The following is an 18,175-nucleotide window of genomic DNA, read 5'->3' as shown; positions in this document are numbered from 1 at the left end:
AGTGATGGCAAAAGGCACATCCCTAAGAGCAGGGCCATCCTTTCTCCAAATGTTATGCTTCTGTTCCAAAGCACACTCTCCTCAATTAAATAGAGCAAGAAACAACATACCAGTATTTTTCTTTAATTTCATTTTCAGAAATGGCTGAATCATTTTTGCTAAAACTTTCCAAAATAATTGAGGCTTGGGCAAACATTCTGCAGACTAAATATCAATTTGGAAAGTGAAGTTTAGCAAACAGAAATACTGTCTTACAAGAGGAATACCTGTTCTGCCTGTAATAAACAAAAGGACAAACTTTAGGAGCCCTTTTCCAGAAAATAGGAAGAGAGGACTGGTAGTAAGTTGCCGCCGATTCGCAATGCTGCTCATGAGGCCATAATTTGCCTTTAAATGCACTCCTCATATTGAAATACTTACACAGGTTAATTCAGTGCAGATATTACTAGTGAGCGATTTGCCTGCATGAGAAGGTTACTTTCTGTGATGTTGCCAAATATAGTGAGGCTTTGGCAGTTACATAGTGATAGCAAATCACCCAGTAAGGAAAATAAAGTTGCCTCAGGGCAGCTTTCATTTCTGTATCTAACTTGCGCAAAATGCTTCTAAAATTTCCATTGTAGAGTTAGCATGGTTTACTCATTCAAAGTATGTCCCATCCCCTCCCTCGTCACCCTTGCATGCGTTACTAACTTTTGGTTTTTTGTAGTATACCGAGTGCCCCTCTGTAGTGTCAGAACTTTCATCAGGTGAATATTGACTTTGCATCCACCTTTACAAAAGATCTACGGGCGATCACTTTTTCTATTGCAGCCAGACAAATCTAACTAACACAAATTCTAACCATCATTATTAAAGCAATGATGCATACTTTTGAGTCTTCTGGAGAAACAACACTTTTTGACATATAGCTAGAATACTTACCTTTATGTTCCACCCCGCACTCCTTTTTTACAGAAATGGTGGATAATACATTTCCCTTAGGGAGGATTTAAAAGCATTTTGTATTATGATGGCTAACATGTAGGCTCCTATCACTGCGGAGATGAAGCCTACTTTCACCAAAACAAAACTTACTTTCCTCTGGGTAGCAAGTTCCAGACTGGAATAGGAATCAACATAACTGAGAATTTCCACAGTAACCTCTGCATTGCTCACTTAATTCAGGTTGCAGGGAGCATATGGCACTTCAGCATATTGGATGCCATAGACATAAACCTGAGATCCTTGAATTACAGTCTGGACCACCAAAGGTGTGCCTGAAATTTGCAAATGCTTGGTGTGTCCATTGGGATCCCAGAAAACTTGCAAAGCCATTGACCTCAGAAACGAGAGATGTTCAGCTCGGAAGAGACTGTAATATAACCTTTGGGAAGTAGTATTGGCCCACGTTCTGTGCTATCAGATTCTTTCATCTGGCAAATTGGAATGAGTGAAGTGCTCAACCACCTTCTGTCAACAGTATGTAACCATCAGAGGTGGAACTGAAAAAGTTTTTTGGGAAAATGGTAGAAGCTTAGAAGAGGAAGCAATCAGTGAAGAGTAACAGGCATGTATGGATTTTATACGCAATTAATTGAATGGGTCCTTGAATTGTGCCAGTTGCATGCCAGAAAGTACAAGTAGGGGCCCCCAGACTGGGCTTTAGATGGAAAGCTGTACATTGTACAAAGGTCTTGTCCAGAGTTTAGAGAACATGTCAAGCTTTTGTATGTGGGCTCCAGGAGCTCTTCCTATTCTAGTTTGTATTGTGCTAATTCTTAATTCTAACAGAAGATTGTGCATTTGTTTTGTTAAGGAGGAAAGGAGCAGAAAAAAAATTTTCCCAGATAGCCTTAAGTATATTTATAACCTTAAGAAAGACTATGTGAGGTATCTGTAAGAAGTCTGTCTCAAAGAAAGGTTCTTTACAGTTGCTCAGAAAGTAGTACAGCTTGAAGTATTTTATACCAGCCTATAAGGAACTAGATTTAAATTGGTGTGCAGTGAAACATTTAAATATACTATAGCAAATGAAATATGGTCCAATAGGTTTTTTATGGTCCAACTATGCTTTTTCTTTTCAATCACTAGCCTGGGGCGAACAAGTCAGCTTTAAAATGTCTATTTTAGCTATGCTTTTATCACCTCTGTCTTTTAGGAAGTTTGATTTCTTTTTTTCATTTCTTTTCTTTGATAAAAAAAAGAGCTGAGATCTCTGAATGGGTTATTTATCTCTTATGTTCAATCTATTTATCTGTCAATGGACATGCTGCTTTAGAAGTGTTTTATATTACTAATTAATTTAATTTCACATACTGTACTCCATGTTAACACATTTTCTATTATACACTATAATGTGATACAGGGCCTTCCCTCAGCAACCTTACCTTAAAGCTTTAATTGCTTTCCTCTAAGCCTCAGTTCATGTTTGATTTATCTGATTTCTTTGTATAAAGATTCTCTGGTTTATAACATGTACACAAGTCATTAAATTGGTGTTGATGTTTATCTAGCAAACTTACCAACTGGTGATAGTATACATCCCTTTATGAATTTATGACTGGGCAATAAAAAAAGTGGTAAAAGCCCTGTTGTTATCTCTGTCAGGTCACTTTGTTAGTTTATGTTTAGAAAGACAACATGGCCTGCCACTGACTTACATAGTGATTTGAAGGATTGACACCTGCAGTCAAAATGTGTTATGAATTTCTAGCCATGGACTGACTTATTTTTCCTTTTTTGAGGGGAAAAGGTGAATGGATTGCAGAGGAGGAAAGGGCTAAGGCAGCTTGAGCATATTTGAGGACAGCATGGACTTCATCTGACATACATTGTTGTTTACATAAAGGAAAACTGAACAAAAATGCCAGATCCCCAAGCTATGTGAAGTTCAGGGTCTGGATCCAAGTATTGCAGCTTGAATTCTCTCTGGCTCTCAAGAACCTAAATGTAGATACTACATATTAAAATGCATGAAAATGAATGATAGTAAATAATCAATGTAGAGTGGGAAATCTGGTCTTTTGATCTGTCAGGTTTCATCACATAACACAACCATAAGGACATATGGTATTTTAAAGCTGCATTTGAAGAGATGCCTACGCTGACTTTTATCCTTATTTACAAATAGTCAGCAATAAAGGCTGTAATCTTGCAGATAACACTATGGATGTGCATAAGTCTTCTTGTACAGAGTTCATTTTAGGATTGAGATGTGATGAATATAGCTAGGAAACATTTGGAAATGCATGCTTACTTTTGAATGCATTAAGTGTGCCCAATATTATAGCTCTTAAGTAATGAGTAGGTAGATGTATTTATATCTACTGGTTTGATTCAAATCCAGAAATCTGTATTGTTTCTGCAAAACCTCTTCATTAGCTATTTCATTGTTACATTTACTTCCCACTCATTAAAACTCCATCCCACTTTACTTACATTTGGAAGACGTCTATTGGCTTCGGTGAGAACTAATTGCACATGAAGCGAAAGGGTTCAAATTAGGATTACCGATATATGACCACACGAAAAAGCAAGCATGAAATATTCTAATTCTTTTTAGATGCAAAGTAACTTATGAACAAAACCCATTGTGGCTGATTCTCACAAGCTTAAAGCATCGTGAAAGAAAAATTAAAATGGGCAAGGCTAATTAATTTGCTAAAATCCATTGTTAATGCAGTGTTTTCAGTCCTCCTGAATGCTGCTCTCATGACATTTGGTATCTTTCTAAAGAACCATCCCAGCTGTAAATATCGTTTTTTCTTTCCTCTAAGAATATAAGCTTGCTTTTAAAGAAGGAAGTTCCTAGACCTCATGACTAAATAGAAAGTTTGGAAGCCAGAAGTGCATGCTCCTTAGACATTAAAGGCAAATAAAGATCAGTCAGTCACTTCATTTTAAAGTCCTTTTTTTAAAGCGTCACAATTTTTAACTTTTCTTTAACTCTGATGTTGGACTGTTTCGAATGAGGGAGGGGATAAGAAATCAAGGGCTTTTTGGCTTTTCAGTTTTTGGGATTAGCAAGGAATGAGTGGCTGCATGGCTATTCTAAAGCCTTTTTAAAAACTGCTTCACATATACAAGAGGAGTTAGTATCATCTGGCAAATTGCTGCTGGATGAAATAGTAATCAAAATATGTGACAAAAGCTTACGAGTTCTCTCTGATGATTCCAGCAGGGCTTATGCCATGGTGGGGTTATGAAAAGCACTCCTTTAAAGCTCTGCACAGGAAAGATGAGCCATGGGCTTCAGCCCATGAGCACTTTTTCCTAGCAGTGCCATTTGGTGCTGTGAATTCAGGGCCCCATTGACTTTGGCTGATCCAAGCACTGCTCCCTGTCGGGCGAGCTCACAGGATCGGGCCCTTAGATGATACATGTAGGACTCTGGAAGACCAGCTTTTGCTGCTCATATGTTTGGCAGGCAGATTTGATAATCAGTGCTGTTCTAGAACCTTACACCATCTCAGTGAATATAAATTGATGGTGTAAAGCAAATGGGCAACTGGCAGGAAGCCAAACACGGAGGGGAGAGAAGACGGTTTATTGTTGAGGGGGCAGCCCGGTGTTCTACAGCAGAGCTTTCTGTTCACAACAGCTCTGCAGAGCTGCTGAGTTCGAGTGTGGCCTCTGAAGTGTATGAAATAATAACAGTTTTATTTCTCCTGACACAAGCACGGAAGCTGTTTGCTGCCACCTCAGAACTGTTACCCTGCAATGCAAGAGTACCAACAAGGCAGGCTGGATGCAATGTTATTATAAACAGTGCGGCAGTAAACTTCAGGAAAAGCCCATTATACGGTGATAGCCTGTTTGTCAGGAGAAAAGTTCACTAATGTATATAAGAAGCAAAGATCCTTATTCGCTGATATGTCTGCATCTATTTTGTTGCACTTTTACCTTTATTTACTATGCAGGTGCTGCTGAGAAAAAACCTGGAAAACACAAAAAGGCAGGAGGCCACGTACTTAGCTAGTTTAAATTGGCAGAGAAATGCTGTCAATTCAAGGCAGTTGACACTATGGTCCATTGTTTAGTGTTGCTTTTTAAAATTTCAGGATTTTGGGAGGGCATGGAAGGAAAAGTGTTTTCTCTATGGTTGTTTTATTACTGTAAATCGCCAAATGAAAGGTGTTTTTAAAATAAAATGATGAATGAATGACAGCAGGAAAAAAATGAACATATGAACATGATAGAATTAAATTCCTTTTAACTCCAATTTGTTCTCATATGCAATCAGTTGCAGTAATATGAGCTGAGAATTTCAATGAGGCCTCAGGAAGTTTAACACACATTTCTTATTTTGTTTTGATGGGATTAGCACCCCTAAACCTAAAACTTCTTTGAAAATCATCCATAATGTCAGTCCTTCCAAAGTGTCCTAATTTTTTCTGTGTGCTTAATTATTCTCAACAGAAATGCAAGTACTGCCTTTTGTAGTGGGAAAAATATCATCATTCATTCATCAGTCATAGATCTTAAGTGCCTTTCTTATAAAACTAGAGGATTTTTACTACCCTCTCTGTGCTCTTAAAAATCTGATGCTGATTGAAATGTCTTTTCTTGATGCAGAAACCTACTGCTATTCTCTGTGAGCTCATCCCTGGGTTCTGTCATCAGCTATGAATTTTTCCTCTCATATGACATTGGGTCAGATATTATGTATCTCTAGGCCTCCCTTTATCCACCCAAAATCAGCTTCTTTTTTCCTTTCTTGCTTTCTTTTTCCAGGGAGTGATGTAGCAAGGTTTTCATTGCTTGTATTCCTTAACATTCATGAAGCAATTTAAGATCTCTGTCTGGAAAATATTCTAAATATACACAAATATTAAGTTATGTTAATTCTTCATCTTAATTTACTGGCATGTTGCTCAAACCAAAGATGAAAATGGCACAAGTCTTCTATAATCATACAGAGCACTTCACAACTTTATTTTTTTCTGAATTCCAACAGAATATGAAAATTTTAAAACTTGTAAAGAAGATCTGCCAACTTTGCCACCATGTACTATCAAAAAGTGGAATAAAAGTAGAAATCAAGTTTGACTGCTTGTTTTTTTAATTAATGGAAAAAATAAGTCAACTTGGTAACATTTTGTTGAGAAAATTGTTGTTTGTAAAAAGCAGGTATGTTATGCAAATCAATTTACTGAGAGTCAGTTCTTACTTCCAATAAATAGATGAGCCAACTCCACTGTGGCTAGAAAGCCAAGAAAACAGCATATAGATTAAGATTGCTCAAAACTTTTGTTCCTGCATAAAAGAGATGCAAATTGCACTATCTTAGTATTGCTTATGAGTAAAGGCCAAAATCTTACTTCTTCCCCTTCATTTAGGACACAAGGCTGAAAACATACAGCTCGAAAATGTAGGTGTCCATATTTGACTTTGTAGCCTCTTCTTACCATGTAACAGGGACTGTGATAGCTTTCAGTGATTGCCTTTGGGACGAGTGTCCTGTCAACTTACTTTGCAGATCCAGTAGAGGCAAGTTGTTCACAAAGATGGAAAGAATAGGCTTTTCAAGGCTGAAAACAATAATTTTAAAAGAATGCTACTATTCCTATGTGGAATAGATTGAGGTAGAAGGCCAAGCACTAAGAGATCTTTGTGAATTTTGCAGGAGAGGATATTTTAACCTTATTTAGCTAAAAAGAAAGAAGAGGATTAATTCTTTAAAATCAGTGTAGAATTCAGATTTCTGTACATTCATAAGTACATTTAGAGTCATGTATAAGGACGCAGGGGCATATTCACCTTCTCTTTGCCATAAAGTCACACATCCATTTCCAAAACTGAAATGTGGGTAGGAACAGATTATCAATTTGTCTGTTTACTATTAAAGTTCTTATCTTATACTCACCTCCACAATTTCTCAAAGCCCCCTGGGTATTGCATCTTCTTTGCAGCGAAAAAAAACCTTCTCCTCTTCAGCTGTTTCTTCCTGCTTAGTTTTAGGGAATTAATTATCATATGGTTGTTGTCTGTTCTGAAAGTTATAGGATAATCTCAGTGTTTGAACACCACGTCTGAATCTCAGTCTCCACTTGGGCAGGACACATGGTGTGAGAGACAGCTGCTAAAAACTGTGCAGCTATTACAGTGTGTCAGTTTATAAGCCGTGAAGTGTATGTACCAGCTCACAGATTGTTGGTAGGAGTGTGGTACTTTGTAATAAATGTATTTTATTGATTGTAAGGAGATTTTATTCAAAAGCTACCCCGAAGAAATGGGCAGTAAAAGATCAAGTTAATTGTTTGGCATTCATTTGAAGTTGCCTAATCTCCTAAGTGTTTATGGGGGCTCCACAAGCTCCCTAAACACTGACATATTTTATTCTCTCTTAGGGCTAGTGGATAGTTGAGCACTGGATGTTCAGCAAGATGGTGGCCTCAGGGGAGGGCATCCAATCTTCATGGAGGGGTCAACAGGCTACATTAAGACCAGAGCTTAAATATATTTAGGTGACTAAAAATGCAGATGAGAACTTGTCAAATTGTCAAAAGTAACTAAATACATTGCATGCCTAGTTCCCACTGAAATCAGGTGAATTAGCTACCTACCTCCTATTCTGTTTCTTCATACATGCCTTCATCTTTAGGCCCCTAAATATTTCTATGGTGGCATCAAATACTTCTTGTTTCTTTTCAGATTAATGACATCTCAGGGCACCTACCATATAGTAAAACAGTATGCACTTCTGAAAAAAACTACTTTGAATCAAGACTTTCTAATGTGTAAACACTGTACATTCTTTTAATATTTTCCTATTAAATGTTTTTTAAATGTTACAGATCTATGGCAGATGTTGCTATCTACTGTTTCCTAAGCATGTATGTGCTGAGTTGTGTGTGTATGTGTCTGTTTTCATGCTTTTTCTGTTTTAAGCCTGTGGAAATCAGCATATTTTGCTCAGTGGTAGTGGTAGGTAGAACATCAATGTGTAGAATGTATTATTGCACCTAAGTCTACTGTCAAGCTGTGCAAATACAAAGAGAAATGGGAAAAAAATGCAAGAGCCAAATAACTGAGATTATAAACTGCTTTTAATACTTTCTAAAGTCTGAGGCCTATGTATAAATTAATTCAAACTCTACAGAAGAATTCTGAAACAAACCAGAGATGCCCAGGTGTTGGTCAAACCCTAATATGATTTGATAACACCACCTTCCCTGGCATTCTCACCACAGCCCTCTGAAAACCAGCCTCTCAGTCCCTCTGGCCATGGGTTTTCCCAGTACCCACACTTCATGCTCTAAAACCCTTCCCTGCTCCTCAACCACCTTTTACTGTAACCTCCCACAGATTCACTTTTCTGTTCCAGATTGTCTTCCTGAGACTGAGCTAAATCCTTTTCCAAAATAAAGCCTGTGTCTCACTGCATGAACATCCCTATTTCTCCTGACCTCAAAAACACCTTGCAAAGCTACTTCCTCTTCCATATGTTTTCCCTGTCACCTCACATAGCTGATTAAATTTAAATGTAATCATAATTAAAAAAGAGGCACGAGTACTAATAAATGCTTCAAATCAAACATAATGCTTTCTCAGATGCTTTATTCTTTTTAGATCCACATTCTAAAAACCCGTGTGCAAAAGGGCCATTTCAATTCAAAGCCCTTCGCCTCCCCCTCCCCAAACCATAAAACCTTTTGACTTCTGCTCTAAACCTCGTAACAGTGACCACTGGCTCTGTGCTGGCTACTAATATTCTTTATTTACTTCCTATCACCTGTTAAAAACTCTTGCTTCCTCAAAGAGGCAAGGTTTCAGGTCTTGCTTCTGTCAGGAAGTTCAAAACCCTGTATGCAAGCTGTCAGTGTAGAAATTGCCAACTTGTGTCAGCAGTTCTACCCAGAGGCGGAAAAGAGGACTTTCCAGGAAGAAGAGAGCACATAGTCTTCTCTTCTGGCCTCACTGGGACAATAGCAAACAAAACCTACATATGCTTCGGAAAGTGAATATCCTTTGAAGACCTGAGCTGCAGATTCCCTTTGCAGAATTTTAGAAATGTTTGTAAATCTATGTAAATCCATGGCTTAGAGTTCATCTTTGAGTTCAGACTTCTCATGAGATTTAGCCTGAACCACAGGAGTTTCACCTAGTTGCCACCTGAAAGCACCATTGCAGCACTACAACCAAAAGCCTTACAATGTTTGCCAAAACTTGAATGAACTCTTCAGTAAACCTGGCCTTAACTATGAATGGTTCAGGGTTTCACTATTATTGTGATGTCTTTGTACTACAAAAGTTGTTGCAGCCATTGCCTTTGCTTTGCAAATTTAGCACATATATATATGTATAAACATAAGCTAAATACAAATTAAAAATGTATATTCAAAATTAAAATATAATCCCTTATTTTGTGATGACTAGCTTTATTTCCTTATAGTAGGTCATGCAAATTTTCTGGCAAGATATGTCACTAGCTTATAACTTCATTAAGCTGCAGACCATACCTTATCCTTTCACTAGATCCCTGAAAAGAACTTTTGTGCATGCCAAACAGATATCCACTTGGTCTGTGGCTCTTGAAAGGTAAATTGCCAAGTTCCAGCAAGCAAATTAAGAGGTGCAATGAGAGTTAGCTGTTGCATTCTATCAAATCCTGCTACTGAATGTGTTGAAAAGCTTGCCCAGAGCCATGGCCTCACATATTTATGGTATGAATGGGAGACACTTGGAGCTATGTATTGCCATAGTTCCCATTTCTTTTGTAATAAACTAGCTCAGCAGATGTAAGGTAAAAGGAAATTCAAAGTCTCCTACTCAGAGACTAACCAAAACAAAGTTCTCTCTCTGGTCCTCTGTCTATGAGCCAAACTCAGAGCCAGACCTTTCTTGTACTGATTAGTGTTTTATTCTGTGTGTAACCCAATAAAACTCAAAGTGTTCTCAGATGGAATAAGGTGCTGCTTAATAGCACAGTGCAAGTATCAATGCCAGGATATGGCACAAAATACATTTAACAACTCTTACTTTCCATTTGCAACACAACACAGCTTAAATCATAACATTATTTTTCCAAGTCAGTTGTATAATTCTCTTGGTTTATAAGCTTTGGTGCTGAAGACATCAGTTCTGGGGAGCTTAGCTTTTCTTTTATGATAGATGTATTGCAATTTTTGCAGTATCAGTACCTAATTCACATAATTGCAGAGTAGATTTTAATCTCCATACTTGTAACTTGGCCTGTGCCTACGTTCTATAGGCTTGAGTATTTGGCATCACATTTCTGATGTGGTTGGCCCTGCCTATTCCACCTTCGTAGTAAAGTAAAAAAAAAAAGATCCACAAAACAGTAGAACCTGAAGGATCGTGGATTAAATTAAAGACCCTTAACAAAGCTTGTTGAACTTTGATCTAGAAAGGTGGTGGTGAGGGAGGTAACAATATATGTTTTTGTGCTTGTTGATACTTTCACTCATGTACTATATCAAGATGATTCAGAAAACATTGACTACAACTTTCTACACCATTTTTTCACCATTTCCGTAACAGCATCTTCATCTTGAGAAAAAAGTGGCTTTCTATATTAATCAGTAAAGGCTAATAAATTTAAAAATCCAGCTTCCATTGAAGTCTTCAGAGAACTTCTATTACCTTTGTGGGATGGTAGGTTGGCCCTTTAGCATACCTTTCATGCCTAACAGTGCATGAATCTTTTGTATTTCTAGCTTTATCTAATATTGTTGCTTAACTCAATTACATATAAAGTACAAAGAGACTTCTCACTCTTCACAGCTTAACCCACCACTTGTTGTTACTTGTTTATGAGACATTTTTCTACTTTATAGTCTTTAATCTGGAATTATATCATGTGCTGTAATAAAACTGAAAGAGATAATATCTATGGCATTTCCATTCCTCTGCTCCAGTGATAACATTATTTAACAACACTGGGAAGTTAATTAAGAAAGACCTCACTGTCATAAATCCCTGTTGCCTTCCTCATTAAATTAGGCTTTGCAAAGTATTGCTGAAGTTCAGAAAATTGTTCTGGACATTCAGTAACAGATACTTCACTGAATAGTCCACAACATGTTGCATATTCTTTTACAGGATGGAGATGTATTTAACACTCATAGTTCTGGAGTTTCACGTGTTTATATTGGATTAATTTTGAATCTTCCTTTCCTTTGAAATTATTAAGAAAACATTTTTGGTTCTTGGGTATTTAAGGTATCTGTCTTTTCATGGTCATGTTTGTTCTCATTTACATGTTATATTACCCCTATTCTGTGTTTCCTTGAATCCTTGATTTATGCAGTTCTCTATCCCAGCTAACAGAAGCCAGCTACTGATTGAATATACTAGTTGTTCACCCATTATCATTCATAGTGAACATGGGTTTTTTCCCTCTCAATTGTAAATCTTGTCTATAGCGCAGAAAAAATGAAACTTGGCTTTATCTTTATGGCTTTGTGAACCCTGCATTCTTTCATAATGCATTTCTAAACTATTTTCTGTAAGAATTTGGTTTAGGGCAATCAAAAAAGAACCATCTCTGTGGGTTAGATAGGGGTTCAAATTCAATTAAATCAGCCCTGTAGGAACTGATTCCCTGGGTATGTTGCAAGGCAGGGCACTGGGCTTGTTTCGGACCAGATTTATGAAAATCCTTATGAGGTCCTGAGCTTTTTGAATACAGAATCTGAGGTTCTTTAGCTTATCCAATCTTGAAAAAATAGTCATTCAGTGAGATGGCTGAAAGACAGCTGTAATCATATTTTGTGGTTCCATTGGTAAACATGTCTATAAGACTCAAAAATCCTACTCCAAATTGGAAAGACTAAGTAAAAAGATCTGGTATTAAGTGATCATCCGACTCAGTCAACGCCAGTAGTCTAGGTAAGCATGAAAAAATGTTGTGGAAATTAATAAATTCAAAATTTGAAAACTGTCATATACCTGCATCTGATATTTACAACCCTTTGTTTGGAGTACCTTACATCAAAACCAGTGCCTGTATAGCATCAGCAATGGATATTTGCCTCCAAATTGTACTGGTGGGGCTGATCTTTAGCATAAATAGAGATTTCTGATAAGCCTGTCGGTAGGTAAAGGTTAACATTTTGAAGAAGAAAAATCTGGGGCCCACCAGACAGTTCTGCTTTCTTAAGCCATTAAAAGAGACACAGCTCTGCCTCCTGATATTAATGAAAGGGACAATCTTTTTAGTAGTGCTGATTATTTTCTCAACTTGCATTTAGTAAGGTGTTCGCATCATTCATATTTGCTCCAGGTCTCTCTCAAAGCAGAACTTGATGAGGCGCTTCATTGTAGATAAGAGAGAGAACTATTTAAAAGTAGTCTTTCTGTCTTATAGCTTAATTCTGTTCATCCCTGTTGGACCTTCTCATTATGACTTTTACTTCAGCAGTTACAGTATTATTTTTTCCTTTATTACTTCTGAGACTACTTTACCAAACTGATTGTTTAGTAGTTTGAAAGACTCTCTGCCTTAGCTTCATTACAGATTATGGTCTGCAACTAGTGTCTTTAATTTTAGTTCATGTTGAGCTATATCTGTTTATTCTAAATATGCATTCCATGTTGTCTTTTCAGTCTTTCTTTGCAATAGTTGTAAAATATTACAGAAAACTCTTCAATATTTGTCTGTAATACAGATTTCATGTTTCAGAAGCCTTAAGTAACATTTTAGTATGTTTACTGAAAGGTTAAGTTTCTTAAATTTGGCTTCAAATCAAATTCTAAGGAAGATAATGGCAAAACTCTTACTGACTCAATGGAAACGGTTTTATATCTAAATATCTAGAAGATATCATATAATATCTAGGAGAAGAAAATTACTGTAATACTGTTTGGTTTTATTATTAAGCATTGTGTTTATACCTGGAGACTCACCTGAAAGCCATCTTTCCAATATCACTGTTCCTCTCTCCAGTACTTCCTCGTTATCTAAAATGCATTTTTAAAATCTTCTCTATCATTTAATCTTTTCCACAGCTACCAAATTTACCTATTTTTAATCTATCAACAAAATTTAAGTCTAACTTTGAGTGTCTCTCTCTTCTGCAATTAATTCTGTCCCACAACTGCAACAGAAATATTTCCAGTTAGCTAAAGTTAGAGTCTTATGAATTGCAACCTTAATATTTTCAGTAATTGCTACATTTTCTTTTTTGTTGTTTTATTTGTTTTATTTGTTTGGGTTTTTTTTAATTAGGTGCTAGCTACAAAGTGCACTATTAAATTTCTTATGATCCTTGTCAGATATTCTTCCATTTTCTACATAGATTCTTTTCTCCATTCATTACATCAGGCCATCCCATTATTTATCCTACTTTCAGGGAACTCACTGCGTGAAAGTTCTGAATTAAAAGACCAGAGTCAAAGGGTCTGTTTATTGTTATGTATCAAAACCCCTGAAATGTTTGATAGCTTTGCAGGAAATTGGACAAGAGTAATATGTTAACATTTTCACCAGAAACCCCAGTTCTTCCCAGAAAATAGAGCCAAATTGTATTTGGTGAGTGATAATGCTCATTGTCGCCCTTCTTGTCCATATAGGAATAGTCACCATTTTCAAAATCACTGTATGGGCTGCTCACCCTCCTTTTAATTTACTTGAAGAAAATTTTTCAGGGGGAAAATTTGTATAAGAGGTTACAAAATGCCTTTCTTCTTACAGTGCTGGAGAATATGGTTCTCTGTCATTGTTCTGTTTCCATTGTGATGATGGGAAGTTTTTTACCGCAATACTGGATGTTATTACTTTATTAATCATCTTTCTTCCATTCCTTAGAACATCTATTTTTTTCCTGTAAATGAGCTTCTCAAGCTTTCATCCTGCAAACCACACATCTGGTCATCTTTCTTTTTTGTTGTGTCTAAAAGCAGCCATATGTCATCAGCAACCCTCTCATGTATATTGAACTTCCTTAGCACATCAGCTTGTCTCTTTGAATGTGTTACCTGATGTCTTTAAAGTGGCAAAACACAGAAAAATGGATCCTCCTAGTCCTTTGTTCATCAGACCAGTAAGAGTCAAGAATATCGTAGAGATGGTGTTTAGGCCCGTGTTCCATATCTATTCTAGCTTTGTTTTTTAATTTCTCCTTGCTTTAGTTCAACTAGCAGAATATGGCTCAAATCAGCTTTATGCTATCCAGTAGTAAATTATGGCTATCTTTTACTGATAGGGAAGGCTCAGGACTACCAGGTGCTGGTGTGTTTGGTGTTAGATCATCCACAACAACTCTGATTCTCCAGCTCAGTCAGTCTGTCCAGGTGCTTTACTATGTGCTCACCATTTTTATATGGGTGGTCTTCTCTGGGAATTAACAGAGATATAACAACCACCTTTCTGCTCAGAATGTAGGCATCAGTGCTTCAGAACCATTTCAATGTGTCCAGCAGCATGTATGCGCATAACAGAGAAGAATATTTATTCTAAGAAAACTAGATCAAACAGCCAAGCTTTAATTAAATTTGAAAAGCGTTTGGTTCAGGAGATACCCTCAACCTTTTCTAAAAGCAATCTTGGTTCTGAATTTCTGTATGTGAAGGTCCCCCTTCTCCTTCACCGTTTAGAGTGGCATTACACATTGAAGAGATCGAGAAGATTTTGATGTGATGAGATGCACGACATCTTAGGTAACTAGGACCATGATTTAAATGGAATTCCACCAAGGCATAGTCTGTCAGGGGAATGTGCTCATAGCACTTTCTGTTGCTGTTGAATGTTGAAACTTCTGAAATGTAAGTGGTTTCTCTCCTTCTTAAATGAGTTGCAGTCATCATATAGAATCAGAAATGCACCCATTTTAGAGCTCAGTCTTGTGTCTGAAGCAAGGCCTTATCATCTGTAAATAGAGCACTAGGTGTTTTGTGGCACTGCTATTTGACCACCAGTAGCGCTGAAGAGTTCATGAGATACCCATGGTTACCTTTGTGACAAAGTGATGATATATACTCAGTAGAATGGGAATTTTTAGAGGTGGTAAGATTTTCAAAGCTCTGTCCTTTTTTATGGGTGTTAACTCATTTTTTACTGAGGTTCACATTTAAACAGACAATTAAGGAATGCTTTTAGTAGGCTAAGAAAAGTTAAAGGATGTCAGTGTATTGTTTAATACTGCCTTTTGAAACAATCTCTAGCATTTTGTACTCTTTATGCTTTTTAAGGGTGAATGATTTAGATTCTTTCACCTCCTGATTAGAAACTCCCATCTGTGTTCCTTCCTCTGAATTTAGCTTTCTAAATAAGAAAATAAACTAATCTTATATGAAATTCTATAACCTGTACCTCAGTCTAAGTAAAATTATTATCTATATATATATAAACTCCCAAGTCTAAAACCAAATCCAACTATGCTGGGCATGGATAGCACATAAAGACAGCTGTTTATTATCTTTTAATTTATTCAAAGCAAATTGACCACATTTTCACAGAAAAAAAATACCTTTAAATCACACAGGACAGCACTGAAAAGCCATCATTAAACAGCTCAAGATCTTGCCTGCACATTTGCAATGCATTTGGCAGGGTTTGGGTCATGAAATCACAACCCTTAGATGTTCAGAGCAAAAGGAGCACTATGGCACTCTTCTTCAGTACATATCTGTGTTTTTAAGGCTATAATGACATTCACCTGCAAGAGATTTGCAAAGCAGGTAAAGCTGTGACCTGTACCTTTAATTCATCTCAGCTAGTTCCATGATGATGAAGTGATCTATCATCATTGCAACCATACTAGAGGGTATATTCCTACCAGAAAGTTTAGCCACTGCAGGTGTGACTGGAGTAACATCTCCTGGCATCCAGCAGTGTACAGACTAAACTATAGCTTTTAGTTAAAGAATATGGAAACTGACAACAAATTATTATTTGTGGTCTTTTTCTAGTTTTCAAGTGCAAGCATATCAAAGTTTATTTTAAATCTGAGCCAGTCAGACATTTAGTAATATAGATCAAAGAAGAAATGAAGGCCTCCCATGCTTATTATTTCAATATGATGTCTGTTCTAATAAAGTGTAAGAATGCCTGTGATAGACTAACTAGTAGGAATTTTCTGGTTCTGTAGTTTAGCCTTAAATATATACATATATTTGTAAATTAATCAGAAACATATTGTCATGGTTTCAGTTCCTCAGAAAGCTGATTGTTTTCAATCCTTTCTTTAATCTTAGAAATATGGTGGCAGTCTGCCAGCACACTTTCAGATAAACAGTCCACTTCACATTTAAAAGCCGCAGAATCACTGATGTTGAAGGGGGGGAAAATCAACAGAAAACAACACCAATTTTTTTCTCTCTCTCTCTTCCCCAAAATGTAGAACATTATTTAAATAAATTGAAGTTGTTGTGCTATTGTCCCTCACTCTTAATTAGGAATAATAAAAACCATCTGTGCAAGGTGAATTTTGATAAGATCTCGGCTTTTAAGTGTTTGTTGATCTTGTGTGTACCAATTTTCAAACGTCTTAATAGCTCCGGGATGGCTATCACACTGAGTAGGCTCGCTGATTTCTATCATGTTCTCTGCTGTTGAATGCAATTCACTTTATGCGTGGTTATATTTTGACTAAAATTTTAAAAACATACTATTCCTTGCAGTATAATAAGTATTTAGCTGGATGGAACTGTTTCCATTTGGAGAAGAGGGTTTTTTTTCATAACACCAGCTCCTTGCAGTTTGGGACTAAACACAGTTAAAGTGAGGAGTTGTTTTACATGAATTGCATACTGGACAGCATTTCTGTGGCTGCTTTCCAAGGGCAGGATTTTCTAGTCTCATTTTACCCATTTTTGGGGCCCACGTTCAGGATAAAGAACCCACCCCCCGACCCAGAAGAGGAATGCTCAGAAGTGATTGTCTCAAAGCCTGGAAATGGAAGACAGGATTTCTTTTCTTTCAACCTGTGTTTTCAGTCAATTAAAATTTGTACTCGGGGCTTTTCAGTTTGAAGCCACCCCTGTGTCTGTGATGAGCAATCCTTCTTGTTTGTGCAGTCATTCATTATCTCCATTACCGAGAGGAGAATAGAGGACAATTACATTGTTTGGACGAATCAGAGTGTTAGGAGGAATATTTATCATGGTGGCAGAGTGCAGCACCTGACAGCGCACGATTGATGGCCAGGAATGAGTGTGAGTGGCCAAAGCAGCCTCATATGATGCAAATTACTGACTGTGGATTCCAATTTATCCTGTTCATTTTTCTTGCCTTTGCTGAAGACTATTAGTGGTTTTTGAAGCAGTGAAGGGGTCATTACTAATGTGGGCTAGAAGCAGGAGGGGGAAGGAGGGGAAAAGCCTTCTGTAATTACACAGCCTTCAAGAAAAGGCTGCAGGCCTAGCCAAAAAAGTGTCAACACTTAGCAATCAGAAAAATTTATTTTCTTTTTATCCTTAACCCATATTAACTCAACATTATCATCTTTCTTTGTTAATATTTGCAGAATATTAAAAGCTTGACTTCTATATTAATACAGATCTCTTTAACCCTTTTTGCTGTGAAGTGATGTTGCTTTGTTAAATGTCAATTCATCAATGGCATTAAACAGTGCCTGCTTTTAAAAGTGTAGATAATGGAAAATTAAATATTCAGTCTTCTTAAAAAAACTAATTCCAGATGACTGATTATTTCTTCCGCGGAATGGTAGGTAGGGCATTGAAAATATGAGAAAAAAATTATTGAAATAGAGGTGCAAGAGATTTCTATGTTAAAATGTAATGTCAGTACAGGAGAAAATCAGTTTTATTTTGGGGTGTTTAGGTGATGTGATCTGTAAGCAGCATCAAAACCCCCTGAAAGTTTCATTTTGCTGTATAATGAATGATGTGCATTTAAAACATATGCATATTTAATTTAATGCCTATTCAAACCCTACTCAGTCAGGTCTCTGGGGTTTATACATGAATTAATGATCTCCAAAAGCTTCTCCTAGCTATCACGATAGAGCATATTTTGTGCATAGTAGGTGTATAAGGTTTCCCCAAAAAGCTCTTTGTGAAGGAAAGGGAGGCAGGATATAAGTTTAATCCTGTTTATTTTTTCATCTGAAAGTTAATCTGGATGCCATGAACTATGATTTTCTCCCCTTAGTCATAGGTAAGCGTCAAGTAATCCACTCCTTGCCCCATAAAAGGTTCAACACGTATATTGGCAATAAACCCAACAGTAATTGAATTGGTTGTCATGACTCCTAAGAACCAGTGCTGA

General features: G+C 36.9%; 1 protein-coding gene across 7 annotated transcripts in view; it reads left to right on the top strand.

The window, feature by feature from the left end:
* The window catches only part of MEIS2 (Meis homeobox 2), a 171,117-nt gene that overhangs the window by 90,634 nt on the left and 62,308 nt on the right, over positions 1–18,175 (top strand). The gene's annotated exons all lie outside the window — the stretch shown is intronic.

Source organism: Pipra filicauda, unplaced genomic scaffold (genome assembly GCF_003945595.2).
Source record: "Pipra filicauda isolate LSUMZ 115617 unplaced genomic scaffold, ASM394559v2 scaffold134_size1991817_pilon, whole genome shotgun sequence".
Classification (NCBI taxonomy): Eukaryota; Metazoa; Chordata; class Aves; order Passeriformes; family Pipridae; genus Pipra; species Pipra filicauda.
This window is presented reverse-complemented; position numbering and strand designations above follow the sequence as displayed.